Below are 14,935 nucleotides of genomic sequence, written 5' to 3'. Positions count from 1 at the left end.
CACTCAGCAGTCGGATGTGCAGCCCGAGGCCCTCACACACCATAAATCAGTGGAACTAATTGGGGTTCTTCAGCATGGAGAAGCAGCCAGCCACCACCACTGAATGAATCAGGATTGCTAATAATTAGTGCGCCCCGAGGTGATGGCTAATTCCACAGGAGACATTACAGAATTTCATTTCATCCCTGCTCTGCAAACACCAAAGCTGGAAGCCTCACACGTTAGCCAATGCCAACTGTCCCTTGAAACAACTTTTAACTTCCATCTCCCCACGGACACAAAGATCTCTCAACTCCCAGATCCATCACATCACGTATATCCGCAAGTCCCAAGTTAAGTCAGTTTCCACTTCTTCCACCAAAGACAGGGAGGGGGTGCTGGACAGCAGCAAACACAAGGGGTCTTCAGCACGGCCCAGAACACCATCATGTCCACCTGCCACAGCCAGCACAGGACGGCACGCGAGAAAACAGAAACACTGTCCCTGCACCAAGCTGTGTGCCCCATGCGGGCAGAGAGAGGCAGGTCAGGTGCCTGCATCTGAGGGACAGTCCCATTCTGCTCCACACAGGGAGTCACTACCAGCCCCGATGGCTGTCCAACAGGGCTCAGTAGGGGAAACTCGCCTGGGGATGCAAAGCTGAAGCAGCTCCCAGGTGGGGGGGGGGGGGACTCAGTGCAATTTCCCCATTCACCAAAGTAGCTACCCCATGTAAGATGTTTTCTAATAAAACTCTTCATTCTTCACTGAGGCTGTTAACATAAGGGTCCAATTAGCCTTCAAAGATCAGCCTGTTAGATAATAGCTCTAAAATTTCATCCATTTTACAGCAGTTGCCACAGCCATCTAACCTGACAGGGGAAAACAGCCAAGTGCAGAGGGGGAAACCCTAATTTTTTATCTGTCCCCTAAGGTCAAACTGAAAGGTGGACGTGAGGGCCAACAGTGCTAGCACTCGCAACCACCACCAACAAACCCTGGAGGGCGTCCCCCTCCCCAGCATCGCAAACCCTTCAACTCCCTAAATTCCACTCCCACCCAGGCGTGTTCCACCCCTCGCTGCAACCACAGCAGGCTAGCCCAGTTCCCCTTCAGCCACCCTCCCCACACCCCAAATCAGCCGCCTTATGTAGTCAGGCACAGGTTCGCACCAAGACCCTGTTCACACCCAGCGCCCCGCACTGGCGGCGGGGGAGGGAAGCAAGCTTCAAGCAGGAAGTGTCCGGCGCTTGGCCGTCGCAGAGACCCCGTGCACCTGCCCTCCGCCCCCAAAAGGAGAGAAGCGGTAGCGTCCACATGGCTTCAGGTGTTCCCCGGTGGCCAGCGGCCAGCAGGCACCAAGCCCTCCCGCAGCACGGCGCGCTCCAACTCCCGATTCCCGGGCGCCCCAGCGCCGATCCCTCCGGCCCGGCCCCTCCCCGCCCGCCCAAGCTCGCCCCTCCGCCCCTCCGGCCAGCCTCGCCTCCAGCCCACAGCGGACAAGCGATCGCAGCGAGACCGGGGCTGATGGCGCTGACCCCGCCGACCCCAGGGCGCACCCGCTCACTCCCTCTGCCTTCGCACCCGCAAACAGGTACCTTCACCCCGCACCCTCAGGCTAGGACCCTTGCCCAAACCCGACCGGCCCTGCGCAGGCCGGACCGAAACCCCTCAGTGCCCTAACGCCAGGTCAGGCTCCTGTCCCCCTCAGAAGCCCTAGGTCAGGCCCAGCCCCGGCTGCACTCCGGCTCGGCCCGCGCAGGGACAGTCCCCTCGGCACCGGAGCTCCGCCTTGGAGTCCCGGAGGTTCAGCACTCCCAAGTCGGACCAGGCACAGACCACTGCCCCCCAGACCCCGGGCCGGACAGCCCGGCCCTCAGGCCTGACCCCTCCCCCTCGGGCCCGGGTGGCGGTTACCTGCGGGAGCCCCTCGCCCCGTCCCTCGCCCTCCGCCCGGGGCAGGAGGGGAGGGAGCGGCGGCGGCGGGCGGCGTTGCGCGGGGTGGGGGTGGGGGTGCCTCCGCCGCCTCCAGCTCGGACGCCCCAGCCGGCGGCGGGGCGGGCCGGGGCCGCGGCCCCTCGAGGCTCGCTCCCGCCCGCGCGCTCGCTCGTTCGCTCGGCGGCCCGGCGCGCCTCAGGGCGGGCTCCCCCGGCGGAGGCCGTGGCCGCCTGGTAGGGGCCGAAGGCGGCTCGGCTCGGGGTTTTTTCTCTCCATTCTCCCAACACACAGGAAATAACAGAGCGTCAGGTGACGGCGCGCGGCCAATGGGGAGGCTCCGGGCCGCGGCGCGCGGGCGGGCGGGAGGGCGCGCGGCGGGGCGGGGCGCGCGGCGGGGGCGGGGCGGCCGGGGGCGGGCCGGCGCGCGCGTGCCCACCCGCGTGCGGCGGCGTCGTCGAGCCGGGGGCCTTGGGGGACCCCTGGGGACCCCCGCCCCGCTGCCGGCGGCCGGTTTGGACGGGGCCGCCCTCTGCGCAGCAGCGGCCCGCCGGCGCGCCGCTCGTGCTGTGCCATCTTGGCCCATGCCTCGGGGCCGTCTTGGGGGGGTGGCCGCGAGCCAACTTTCTGGGGAGTTGGTGGCCCGGAATCCCTCACTGGAATTTCTGGAGTTCCCTGAAGCCTCCGACGCCAGAATCTCGTGTCTGGCGGCCCCGACAAGCCCGGCGAGCAAGGACCTGGCCTCCTTCTGCAACCTGCAATAGTAGGGCCACTGTGGGGGCGGCTTCTGCCCGCTAAACACCCGCTGGGCCCTGGGGCAGCCCCGGCCCTTGCCGGGTCCGACCCTTGGCACTCAGTGCCCTTGAATGCACGACTGGATCCTCTCTGAGCCCATTTCCTCTTAACTAAACGCGGGACAGAGAGGGGCCCACCCAGCTCACGGTGGGTAAGCCAGAAGCTCTATACAGTCCAGTTGCCCCACTGGCACGACCAGGGCCGGGAACTAACTTGGGGATTTACAGTGCAGAGTCCAGGGAAAGGCATGACACAACTCTTCCCCCTAAGGAAACCTCAAGCAGTGTCGTGTGGCCTACGACCAGCAGCAGTGCCAGTGGATGGGTGTGTCTGGAGTCCACCTCACCCGGTGCCCTGACCAGACCCCACCTGGGTTAGATGCTGGTGCGGGGGGGGGGGGGGGGGGAGGAGGGGCGTTTGGATTAAATGTCTGTCAGGCTGGCTGAGATCAGGATTCCAAGTGTCGCAGACAATACAGGTGTGCATGGCTTCCTCCTGTTTGAACACAAAAGTGCCTCAGGCAGCAGGTGGCAGCAGGGGGCCAGGAACCGCCTGTGGCCTAGGTCTGTGTACCTGAGGTCTTGGGGCCCCAGGCCGGGCCTGGGGCAGCCCTGACACCCACCCCACGGCAGGAGGGCTGTGGCTGAGGAAGACAGTGACTTCCTTCTGCCCATCCTCTGCTCCCACGTGGGATAGGGAGTTCTGAGCACTGCCCCAACCCCCACTCCTCCCACGTGCCAGGCAGGATGCCAAGCTCTTCCGGGGCAGAGCTCAACAGGCCACCAGGCCCTGCCCTCTGGCTGTTCCCATTGTTCTGAGTTTCATTTTCAACTTTTCAGGCACAGATTTCTCCAAAGGCCCGCCTGCTGAGCCAGGTTTCAGCCTGGGTCCGGGCTGAGGGAGGGGGAGCAGCTCAGACTCCCATGTTTTGGACAAAAAGAGCAGCATACAGAAGCACATCCTGCAGACCCCGCGTGTGAGAGGGAGCAGCCCCATCTGCCTTAGAAAATTCAGGAAGAGGAAAGCAGCTCCTCACCTCCTCTCTGCTGCCTCAGCTCCCTGGTGGCGGGGCTGTGACAGAGTCAGAACACAGTGACCAGGAGCCCCAGCTCCTGGCTACCCTGTCCTGACACTGACCTCACAGTCTCCCCCGCCACCTTCCAGATCCTGTTGGAACACTGTCCACAGTTGGACTCCACATGGCCACGTTCCCAGTCCCAGGTCCCCGTAGCCCATGGCCAACAGACCAGTCTGGGTAGTGCTTGTGCTGTGTGGTCTTGCACCAACTCCACATCTCAACCTTGGTTTGTTTCCCCAGCTATGAAGTCGCGGGATGGGGAGGGGTGATATACCTCACTCACTCAATGTTGTAGGAACCTGAAGAGCTGCACAAAGAATTGGACACAGAACAGGCACATACACCGTCAGCTGTGGTGCCGTGGTGCGGACACATCGGCCATCCGGGCTCAGGGAGAGGCAGCTAACTGTCCGACAGCCCACAGCGGCGGGAGCTCAGGAACTAGGAGTCCCCTCCTTTGGAATCATGTTAAGGACTTGTGTTGGTCTCACCTGGCCTCAAATGAGTGAGTCCCAGTTTCTTACCACACTTTGAACTCTTTAAAGAAAGCTCTTTTGACGAACTGGGATTTTGTTTTGCCTGCCCAATCCAGTCCATTAGAAAAAAAGCCTCATGGAACAGAATCAGTGTGTATCAATTCCAAGAGCAAAATTAATCCCCTCCCTCCTCTTCCGGCTCAAAGATGGCTTTTGCCAACCCCTTGTCACTCCTTTTATTACAAACTCCTCTGCCCTCCTCTGGGCGCCTGGGCCGTCCCAGGATTACAAATGGATTCCTTCTGCCTCTAAGGTCACCAATTCCGCCACCATCTGTCAGCACCAATTGATTGAGGGGACCGGCCCTGCTCGGCACATCAGTGACTCGTGCGACAAGAGCCAGCGTTCGTGCCTTCCTCAGCAGGCAGACGTCCCTCCTCACACCCGCTAGCTCTCTGGAGCCCACTGACAGGCGCCAGCTCTCCCTCCCAGGAGGGGCCAACTGCTAACTGAAGCACACCCAGAGGGAGGCCTGGAATTCCCACTCCCACGCCTAGGGCTTTGCCTCCAGTCTTCCAAGAGGCCACTTAGGGAAGTCTCCAGCTAACAGCATCCTGCTGGGTCTATCCCGAGCTGCTGCGCTAGAGATGCTGAGAGGGCTCGCACCAGCAGAGGCTCTCCCAAGCATTGTGGACATACTTCATTGCACAGAGCACCTGCTGTGCAAGAGGAGGTGCCTGGCTGGATGGAGGAAGCTGTGAGTGAGGAGGCTCCTGGTCTCACAGAGGAAGCTGTGTGTGAGGAGGCCCCTGGTTGGATGGAGGAAGCTGTGTGTGAGGAGGCCCCTGGTTGGATGGAGGAAGCTGTGTGTGAGGAGGCTCCTGGCCAGAGGGAGGAAGCCCCCGGGGCTCAGAAGGAGGGTTCCTCAGGCGAGGTCAGGGCCTCCAGAGAGCCAGCAATCTCAAGACTACCTCACTGCCCAGGGCAGGGGCCAGAGATGAGGCTGTGGAGGTGGGTGAGGGTGGGAGCCTACTACAGGCCCCTGAATCTGTGCCGTGCCTGGCATCAATCCCAATGGCCTCTGCTCCCCAGGCCGCCCCTCCACTCTTCCCTTCAGGATCAAGGCTGTGGCTCACTCACCTCAACTCCCACTGGTCCTTATGGGCTGGACATTTAACGCTGGCACCAACCTGACGATTGGCACTACCATCACCCATTTTACAGATTGGACCCCTGAAGCATGTGCAGACTGTTCAGGTAACCTATCTGAAGTCACACAGCCAGGAAGAAGCCAGGTTTGGATTTGAACACAGATCTTCTGAGTGCAGGCTCTTAACCACATGGCTTCCTGGCAACACTAGATTGTGTCCCCAAAAGTTATGGGTTAAGTCCCTGGACACTGGGCAGCTGGATGAATTCGGACTTGCATCCCCCAGGCCTGAGGTACCACTCAGCCAGCAGCAGCCACTGGATGCCTGCTCCCTTGTCCTAGGGAGCTCAGCTGTGGTGCCCAAAGAGATGACAAGAAGCCAGAACCCCTGTGGTATAATCACTGGAAAGATCACCCCTCTGCTCTTAACTCACTGCCCCTTCTGGCTCGGCTCCTGCTGGGCAGCCACTGGCAAGCCAGCACTGGCACAGCTCCCTCACCCAGCTGGGGTCAGTGTGCTCAACCAAGTGGGCCATGTAGCAGACCATGCAATCACACTGAGTCTAAGTGTCTTTGTATGTAAGCTAGGAGCTTGCGGCAGGGAGCCAGGGAGTTAGGACCCTCACCTGGTGAGCCCCTTTACCCCTCCCCACAGTTCTACGAGGCACTGGTTTTCATCTTCTCTACAGAGCAGGAAGTGGTCCACAGAGAAAGGAAGGGATTTGCCCAAGGGCCACACAGCCAGCAAGAGGCAGCATTGTGATCTGGACTCAGCCTCTCAGCCTAGGGCCCTCACTGGACACACACACACACAAAGTACTATGGAGAATTGGAGGGAGGATGACACGATGTGATGATGCAGGGACAAAGCTCTAAGTGCCTGCACTATACCTTGAGGAATCCTCACAATCCCCTAACTGGGTGGGAATGACTCTTGCCTCCCCTAGTTTGGCAAGAATGAGGAAACTGAGGCCCCATGACAGCTGGGAGGGGGGACAGAGCTGCAGCGTGAAGCCAGGAAGAGGGGCCTCATCAGAAGATAACAATAAGGAAGTTCCTTCCCATTGGGATTATTCTGCTTGAAAGCTCAAGACTTTTAGCCACATCATTGTCTGGGCTCCACAGGCAGGCAGTGCCACATGCTGAGGCATGCCGGGAAAAGACTTTGTTCCATCCTGTTTTGTTGACATGCTCTTCATTGCTAAGCCCAAAACCCAACCTTCCTGCTAGGAATTCAAACTGTGGAGAGAAGATGGGCCATGATAATGGCCACTGCACTTCCCTAGGCTCCCACTGTTCCCGTGACTGTGCCTTAACCTTTACCACCAGAGGATCCCCAAGTTCACAGCGGAGGAAACGAAGTCCAGGGTTGCCAAGCAGGTGCCCAGCTGATAAAAGGTGGGACTTAGCAAAGGGTCCCTTAGCTCTAGGGTCCTCCCCAAGAGTCCACATCTGCCACTTCCCCCAGAGGCCTGGGAGCATCATCCTTGCTGGACACTGGGACAGAAATACCTCTACTCATCTGTGTAATGGGCTGCTCCCAGGGCCAGCGGGAAGGCCCCAGGCTGCAGGTGTGGGACTGCACAGCTAGATGCTCCACTCTCCACAAAGGAGGCTCTCTGAGGCAGTCATTCCACACAAGGCTCACACCCAGCAGCTCCCTGCCAGCTCTCAAGGAGCACAGGTGTGAGGCTGGGAAACAGGGCACAGCGGAAGCCACAGGATTCTCCAAGCCCCAGCCAGTGTCCCAGGCCCCATACAACACATGCCAGTGACCCAGAGCCTCTCTGCCTGCACACACCCAGCTTGCGAGTCTTCAGGGAGTCCTAGGGAGCTTGGGGGACCCCTGTCTAATTCCTGACCACATGAAAGGCAAAGCCGTCATTTGGCTCAGCTCTCCTTTCCAACCTCCTCCACGTCTGGCTCTGCCTCAGCCAAACCAAGCAAAGTGCGCTCCTCTCTGCCCATCTGCGCCCCACAGCACCAACACGCCTTCCATTACCTGCCTCAACAGTCATTCATTCGTTCAACAGTGACTGAGCCCAAGGGTTCTGACTACCACACAGCTACTGGTCCCATGGGGCTGCCATCACATGTCACCATCATTTGGTTAATACCACGATCTGAGCCTGGCACAGTAGTAGTGGCTGAGTCCTCACCGTGCATGTTCCGGGATCACATATATTAGAACTGCTCCATATCCCAGCTGCTCCACTTCCCTTCTAATACCCTGCTTGGGGCCTGGGAAAGCAGTAGGGCACTGCCTAAAGCCTTGGGACCCTGCACCCATGTAGGAGACCCAGAAGAAGCTCCTGACTTCGGATTGGCTCAGTTCCAGCCATTGTGGCCACTTGGGAAGTGTACTAGTGGACAGAAGATCTTTCCCTCTGTAAATCTGAATTTACAATAAAAATAAATAAATCTTTTTTTTAAAAAAAGATTTATTCATTTTTATTGGAAAGCCAGATATACAGAGAGGAGGAGAGACAGAGAAGAGGATCTTCCATCCGATGACTCACTCCCCAAGTGAGCCGCAATGGCCGGTTCTGCGCCGATCTGAAGCTGGGAACCAGGAACCTCTTCCAGGTCTCCTACACGGGTGCAGTGTCCCAAAGCATTGGGCCATCCTCGACTGCCTTTCCAGGCCACAAGCAGGGAGCTGGACGGGCAGTGGAGCTGCCGGGACTAGAACCGGCGCCCATATGGGATCCCGGGGCGTTCAAGGCAAGGACTTTAGCCGCTAGGCCATGCCGCCGGGCCCATAAATCTCTTTTTTTAAAGAAAGATTTATTTATTATTATTGCAAAGTCAGATATACAGAGAGGAGGAGAGACAGAGAGGAAGATTTTCCGTCCAATGATTCACTCTCCAAGTGACCACAACGGCCAGTGCTGTGCCGATCTGGAGCCAGGAGCCAGGAACTTCCTCCAGGTCTCCCACAAGGGTGCAGGATCCTCAACTGCTTTCCCAGGCCACAGCAGGGAGCTGGATGGGAAGTGCAGCTGCTGGGATTAGAACTGGCGCCCATATGGGATCCCGGTGCGTTCAATGTGAGGACTTTAGCTGCTAGGCCATTGCACCAGGCCCCAAAAATAAATAAATCTTAAAAAAAAAAAAAATACCATGATATGTGTTAGGACAAAGGAACAGCAGGTATACAGAGGGCTATATGACAGAAACCCTTTATCTTGGAGAGATAAGAAACAAGAGATATGAGAAACACTCCAGGCAGAGGGCCCGGCCTGAGCAAAGGCCCTGAGGCTGGAAGGAGAACACGCATTTCCAGGAAGGGACAGGAGCTCAATGTCCTGTCCGTGAAGCGAGAGAGCTGGAGGTGCATGGGGTGGAGCAGGTTGCAGAAGGCTTCGGGTCCTTCTGGGACAAGGGGGGAGACTGCAGAAGGGCCAGAGTGGAGGGCAGTGTTCACCCTCCAGCGACCCTGGGGCCACCTCCTCCAGGGAGACCTGGCCAGCAACAGATCTCCTTGGTTGGGTCTTCCACGCCCCTCACAGACTGAGTGCCTCAGCACCAGCAGCCAGCCCAGTGGCCAAACACACCGAGCTGCTCCCCAAACACCCGTGCGATGAGGCCCCGACACCAGCATCTCTCTGCAAATTCCCAAGTTCAGGGAGCCCTTGAGAGAGCAAAACCGGCACTTCATGGCTGTCCACGCCCAGAGTCGGCACCACGCGTGACGCCATGCAGGCATCTGGCCTATGGCCAGAAACAACCCCAAAGCTTTCAATAGCTGCAAGATATTTGGGATTTACAGCATGTTTCATGTGAGCAGCAGCACATAGCCCTCAGGGGTGGGTGGGATTCATGTCCCCTTTTACAGATGAGGAAACTGAGGCCCCGGAAAGGGAGGGGACCCTATTGTGACCAAAGCCAAGACCAGAAAGTGAGTGGAGTGCAGACTGTGTACAGCCCCTGTAAAGGTTAGGCAGATTTTCCAGAAATGTCTTCCGAAACCTTCCCGAAGTGACATACTTTATCAGGCTGTCTGTCAGCCAGCAGTGGGAGCCAACGCACCAATTCTCGGAGACCACTCCATGGCAGGCTGCCAGCTCAGCAACCCACCCTGAGGCTGGCCGCCTGGCTCAGGGCTCGGCAGGAGGCCCCCTGGCAGCCCTGAGGAGAATGGGAAGGGGCTGGAGGGGTTACCAGCAGTCATACATCTCCACAGCACTCGTATGTGCCGTGGGGCTGCCTGCACGTCACACTCCACTCCCAGCAGTCCCATTAACGGGTGTGCAGACTGAGGCTCGGAGCAGTAAATAATTAGCCTGAGACCACAGAGCCTGTGAGTGGCAGCGTCAGGCTTTGAAGCTATGCAGTGCCCGTGTCCTGCTGAGGGAGGTGGGCAGGGCCTTAAGGGCTATAGCTTTGTGGGGCACTCACGTTCTCACCCTTGCTCATGGCAGCTCTAATTCCCTTTACCCACAGATCCCTGCGGGCAAGTCTTAACAGATTACACAGTGACCACCTCAGTCCACATTCCATGTTCCACCTGCCACCTTACTCCTGCTCCCAGAGGCAGGACCCCCTGTCTGGTAGAAAGTCGGGGTGTAAACAAAGAAGGAGAGGCAGATGGTCCGCACACCTGCACAAGCTCCCTAGCTCCTGCAGCCCCAGCCTTTACCGTCCGTACAATGGGGACATTAACATGGTTCACATGCAGCGAAACACCATCCCCTCTCCATCCCTCCAGCCCCAGGTCCCCCTGAGGCGGTGGAGCTCCCCACCTCACTCAGAGCAGGCACAGGCACAGTGGAGCTGGATGGACTCCATCCGTCTGGTCCACAGCTTGTCCTGAGGGAGAGCATGCAGCAAGCGTGCCATGGAGTCCCCTCCCTGTGTGCTGCACATCACACAGTGTTGGGCGGCCCTGTGCTCCTGGGAGGAGCAGCAGGAAGGCTAGGCAGAAGCTGTGCACCTGCAGGCCGATTGCAGGGTGAGAAAGAAGGAGGGGGAGGCGGGAATCAGTAAGCAGATGATGCGGCCCAAGTCACAGCCTATGTGGAACCCAGCCAAGGAAATCAAAGCCAGGAGAGAAAGCACGGCCCACAACACATCAGGAACCCCAGAGGCAAGCCAACTCAAGTCCTCCTACAGGTAGGGAAACTGAGGTCCACAGGCTGAAACCCCTGCAGGACACTGGGGGCTCTGCCACACATCAGGGCTGTCCTGCCCCAGAATCTATCCATTGAGTGGGTGTGCCCTGGCTGCCCTTCATACCCCATACTCCAATACCCACTTCCTTCTGGTCTAGCCAGACTCAGAGACCCTGTAGCCTCAGGCAGAAATACCCAGTGACAGGAGTTGTTCTGAGTTCTAGGCTGCCCAAGCCCCCACCTCGCCCCAATATGTAGCCTAGAGTGAGAAAAGACTGCATTCACTGAGGTCACGTGGCCAGGCAATTAGAACAGAGCCAGTAAAAGTCGCAGCTAGCGTTAGCAGACACGACTGTCAGCTCCATCTTAGAGCCAGGTAAACTGAGGCTCAGAGGAATGACTGTCCCACCGAAGCCAGGTACAGGGCTACCTACTCTCCGAGAGGCCTCTCATCTAGTCCTCTCCGCAGCCCTGTGATGGGAGCCAGGATTCCAGCCGTGCAGCCTGGCCCCACACCCTTGGCCACCCCTGGGTGCCACCACCCTGCCAGGGGATGGACTCTGCTCCTCTGTGCATCTCTGGCAGAGCCCACCCCTGATTTGGCTGGGCCAAGACTCTCCTCCCTCTTGAGGTTCTCCCAGTGATTCTCCTCTGAGCCCCCTCCTGACAGTCCTGTCAGAACTCACAGGCTACCACGAGAACTTCCCTCACCTAGCCCGAGGAGGCCTCCCAGCTGGCTTGCATGTGAGGACATCGCCACTCACGAAGCACTGCACCCCCCATAACAAGCCTGCAGGAAGGGAGCTCCACTCCCTTCCCCACCCTTTACAACGGCTGCTCTGAGCGACTGAGTCACTTACCCAAGGTGACATAAGCCACAGTACTTGGCGACGCACAAGCACCGAGAAGCCACACTCAGGAAACCTCTAGAGGATGCCCTGGAGGAAAGGGGCATGCTAGACTCCTCCTTCAGGAGGCCGCCAGCCCCAAGTGGGCAGGTACTGTGAACCTGGGCTAGCCCCAAAGTGGGCTGACAAGAGCCAGCAGGCCTTCTTGGTAGCTGCCCAGCCTGGCACTCCCAGCACCTCTGGGCAGGAAGCTCTTAGCCCAGGGTCTGGAACTGATCCAGTACCTTGGCCTTGAGATCCCACCCACCATCCCTTTTCCAGTTTCTACACAGAGCTCCTTGCAGGCTCTCAGGGTGGCTAGGCCCAAGGCCAAGGCCGTGCTGGTGTCCAGCTGCTCCTCACGGTCCCTGGGACCCATGCTATGGGCCGATGTCCCCTCTCGGAGGCATCGCCGCAGCTTGCCTCCACAAGCCAGGTTCCGTGGGAAAGATCCACCTTGAGTAGGCTTGACCAAAGGGAGGGGACCAGTTATACCCCCTGGGGCAGGACAACAGGCAGCTGTTCCTTCCGAGGTGGACAAGGGCCTGCTCCTCAGGGTTCCAGCTGCCAGCGATGCAGGGGACGCTCAAGGAGGCCCACGGGGCTCTGCCTCCAAAGGCCCGTGTGACCAGAGCTCTGAGAGGACGTGGGAGGCTGGGGACAGGAGGCAAGATCTGACCTGAAACCCACCCACACCCAGCTGGGCGATAGAAGAGCTTCCTGGAGCAAGTAAACTAAATCTAGAAGACTCATCCAGGACCCGAGAGCAGTGGGACTGGAGTGAGGACCACAGCGGCACCCTGGCCGCCTCCTATAGACGGGGGCGCCTGCCTCTGCGACTCAGCTGAAAACCTGATCTCCCCCGGGGCCCAGGCATCCTGTGCGTTCTCTGGAGGCCTCTGCAACACACCAGCACATGTGTGTGTAACACCTGCCTGACTGAGCCTCACAGCAGCCCAGAACCTTGGCCTGTGGTCACTAGCTGGCTCCATGCAGGTTCAAACTCCCTGCCCCTTCTCCTGCCCACTGGACTGAAGAAGTAAAGACTAGTTGCCAACACCTCAGGCTACAAAGCCTTTTGCCAAACTCCTCAGCAGGCCAGGCCACTGCTGAGCTCGGAATGTCCTCTGCACACTGCAGCCTCAGGGCTCTCCATCTCTGGTCACCCTTGGGAAGCAGCAGCAACAACCTTCAAAGACCTTGCCAAGGGAGCGATAGAACTGTGACCTGGGAGGCAATGGGTGGGAAGGGGCAATGGCCAGGTGGGAGAGGGGCCTGGCTTCCTGCAGGGCAAGCAGGGGACAGCATGCGAGCGGGAGGGAGGCTCAGCTCCTCCTGCCATGCCAGCCTATTTGTTTGCAGCTCTTCACTGCAAAATAAATGGAAGCAGCACACACCAGACAGAAAAAAGGGAGGAACAAATAAAACCTGCCCCCCCCCGCCACCCACAGGCTTCCCCTCGGTGGGTGTGGGCCTCGGCCCTGGCCTGGCCGACTTGCTGCTGCTCCTCGCGGGAGCTGCGGGTGCCAGATTTGCATTTACCACAAACAGCGACAACACAATGTCATAATCCTTCTCCTGTCATTCTCCCTCTCCTCCTCCCACCTCCAACACACACACGCTAACACAAAATGACGGCTCCCTCGACAGCCTGAGCGAGCAATGCCGCGACCTGCCTCTTGACTGTTGGCGTTTCCCGTGGCCTTGCACACTCAGCCATCGGCCACTCGACTCATGGCAGACCACCCACTGCCCCCTCCTTTGTTCCACTTTGCTGCTGACAAATGGCCTGCTAGAGGTGGGAAAATACACCTGGAAATAATGGGGAGGGGCCTCTGTTTGGGAAGGAGATGGCAGCCCCTGCTTCCACCACCTCTGTGCTTCATTGCTGGGGTCCCAGCCCCCCAAGGGTGTTAGACCACTGGGGACAGGGAGTCAGCCCCTGGGACCGTGACCAGGGACCCTGCCCTTTATGTACCTGTCCAGGGCCACCAAACTCCCAGAGCAGTCCCTCACTGCATCCCTCTCGCGGCCACCCTCCAGGCAGCTGCTTGGAACAGCTCCCGCACTTCCCTCCCGCCCTTGCTCTTTATGGCAGTTTCAAAGCTGCAGCCGCCACTCAAAGCAGCTGTGTCTTTGATGGGGACGAGGCAGTGCAGGCCGCCAGGGAGGCACCTGCCCAGCCCTGCCCTGAGCCCGCCCAGTATGGCCCAGCCCACCTCCTTCTCCCCCACCCTACTCCATCCGGGGGAGCCAGGGGCAGTACAGAGCACCCACGGGCACCCCTCACATGCCAGAGCAAACTTTGGCGACCAAGAGAAAGGACCACACACACAGTTACCTTTACAGTAGCAACCTTCCCTAGCTCTTGCTCCTGTGACCAACCAGTCTGCCAGGAAGCAATTGCCAAGCCAGCGAGGCTGGGGAAGGAGAAGCAAGAAGGAAAGGACAAGAGAAAAGAGAAGGAGGGCAGTGCCTCCTGCCCAAACCGGCAAGTGAAGTCACAGGCCTGGGCAGTGACATCAGCTGAGCCTCTGACATCCCGCCACCTGCAGGGTGGAGGTGGGGGAACAGCAGGGAGGATAGTGGGGAGCAGGAACCCTCAACCCTAACTACAGAGCGCATGCCAGCATGGGGGAAGGGGATGGAGGGGGGGCGGCTCATCTCTGAAGGCGCCCTCTACCCGCTACAGAGCTGGCCATTCCGTGTTTATCCTGGCCACAGAGGGAATGACCCACGTGGGGCACACGCCCACCACAGAGGAGAACACAGCTCACCAGTGCTGCTGGAGGCCCCAGGAGCGCCCACTGTGGGCACAGTGAGTGGCGATCACCGAGAGGGCTCCAGGTCACCCAGAGAGGCTCAGAGCAGGAAAGGCCTCCCTGTGGCCACACAGGGGAGGCTGTGCTGGGGTTTGAGGTGGGCAGCCGCAAGGCTTCGGGGAAGTTTTGTGGCCCACTGGAGGCAGGCCTTGCATCTGCTTCCTCAGCCCACCGTCCTCAGGGGGGCTTCAGTGGGGCGAGGACAGAGCACAGCAGTCCCCAATCCACGTCTCACATCTGCCAGGCAGCAGCCCAGGGGCACCTGGTGGCTTAGCAATGCCCCTCAGTGTCCAGTGACATCAGTAGTTCAAGGGGTAGAGTACCTACTGCGTACAAGTCCAGCAGTGATACCAACACATCCCACTGGGAAAACCTAGGTAAGCGACAGGACCAAGCAGGGCCCCCCGGCTGTCCAGGGCCCAGACCCTGCATGGGACCACATCCCTGGGCCTCCTATCCCACAGCTGCCAGCCCCATGGGATTGCCCCTACCCAATGCCCACTTCCTCTCATAAAGCCCCATATGCCCCAACAGTGAGCCACACAGCTCATTTTTCAGCCAGGTCTCCTCCAGGCCATGCTCTGGCAACTCCGCCACAGCACATGACTTTCTTCCTTCATGCCATGGGGCATCTGAACTACTGACCATGGGCTGCCCCAAACTCGGCACACTCCTGCCCTCAGGCACCGGGCCACCTG

The 14,935-nt window shown here is 59.1% G+C and overlaps 1 protein-coding gene across 4 annotated transcripts in view; it reads right to left on the bottom strand.

Moving 5' to 3' along the window:
- Positions 1-14,935, bottom strand: part of TCF20 (transcription factor 20) — a 171,385-nt gene that overhangs the window by 90,560 nt on the left and 65,890 nt on the right. For 2 of the 4 annotated variants that reach the window (XM_058673228.1, XM_058673231.1), the window contains exon 1: positions 1,898-2,216. The exons of the other annotated variants lie outside the window; for them this stretch is intronic. The gene's annotated coding sequence lies outside the window, so the exon portion shown is untranslated. Of the gene's footprint in view, positions 1-1,897; positions 2,217-14,935 lie in introns of those variants that run through there. 4 annotated transcript variants of the gene reach the window in all.

The sequence above is a fragment of the Ochotona princeps genome, chromosome 15 (assembly GCF_030435755.1).
Source record: "Ochotona princeps isolate mOchPri1 chromosome 15, mOchPri1.hap1, whole genome shotgun sequence".
Classification (NCBI taxonomy): Eukaryota; Metazoa; Chordata; class Mammalia; order Lagomorpha; family Ochotonidae; genus Ochotona; species Ochotona princeps.
This window is presented reverse-complemented; position numbering and strand designations above follow the sequence as displayed.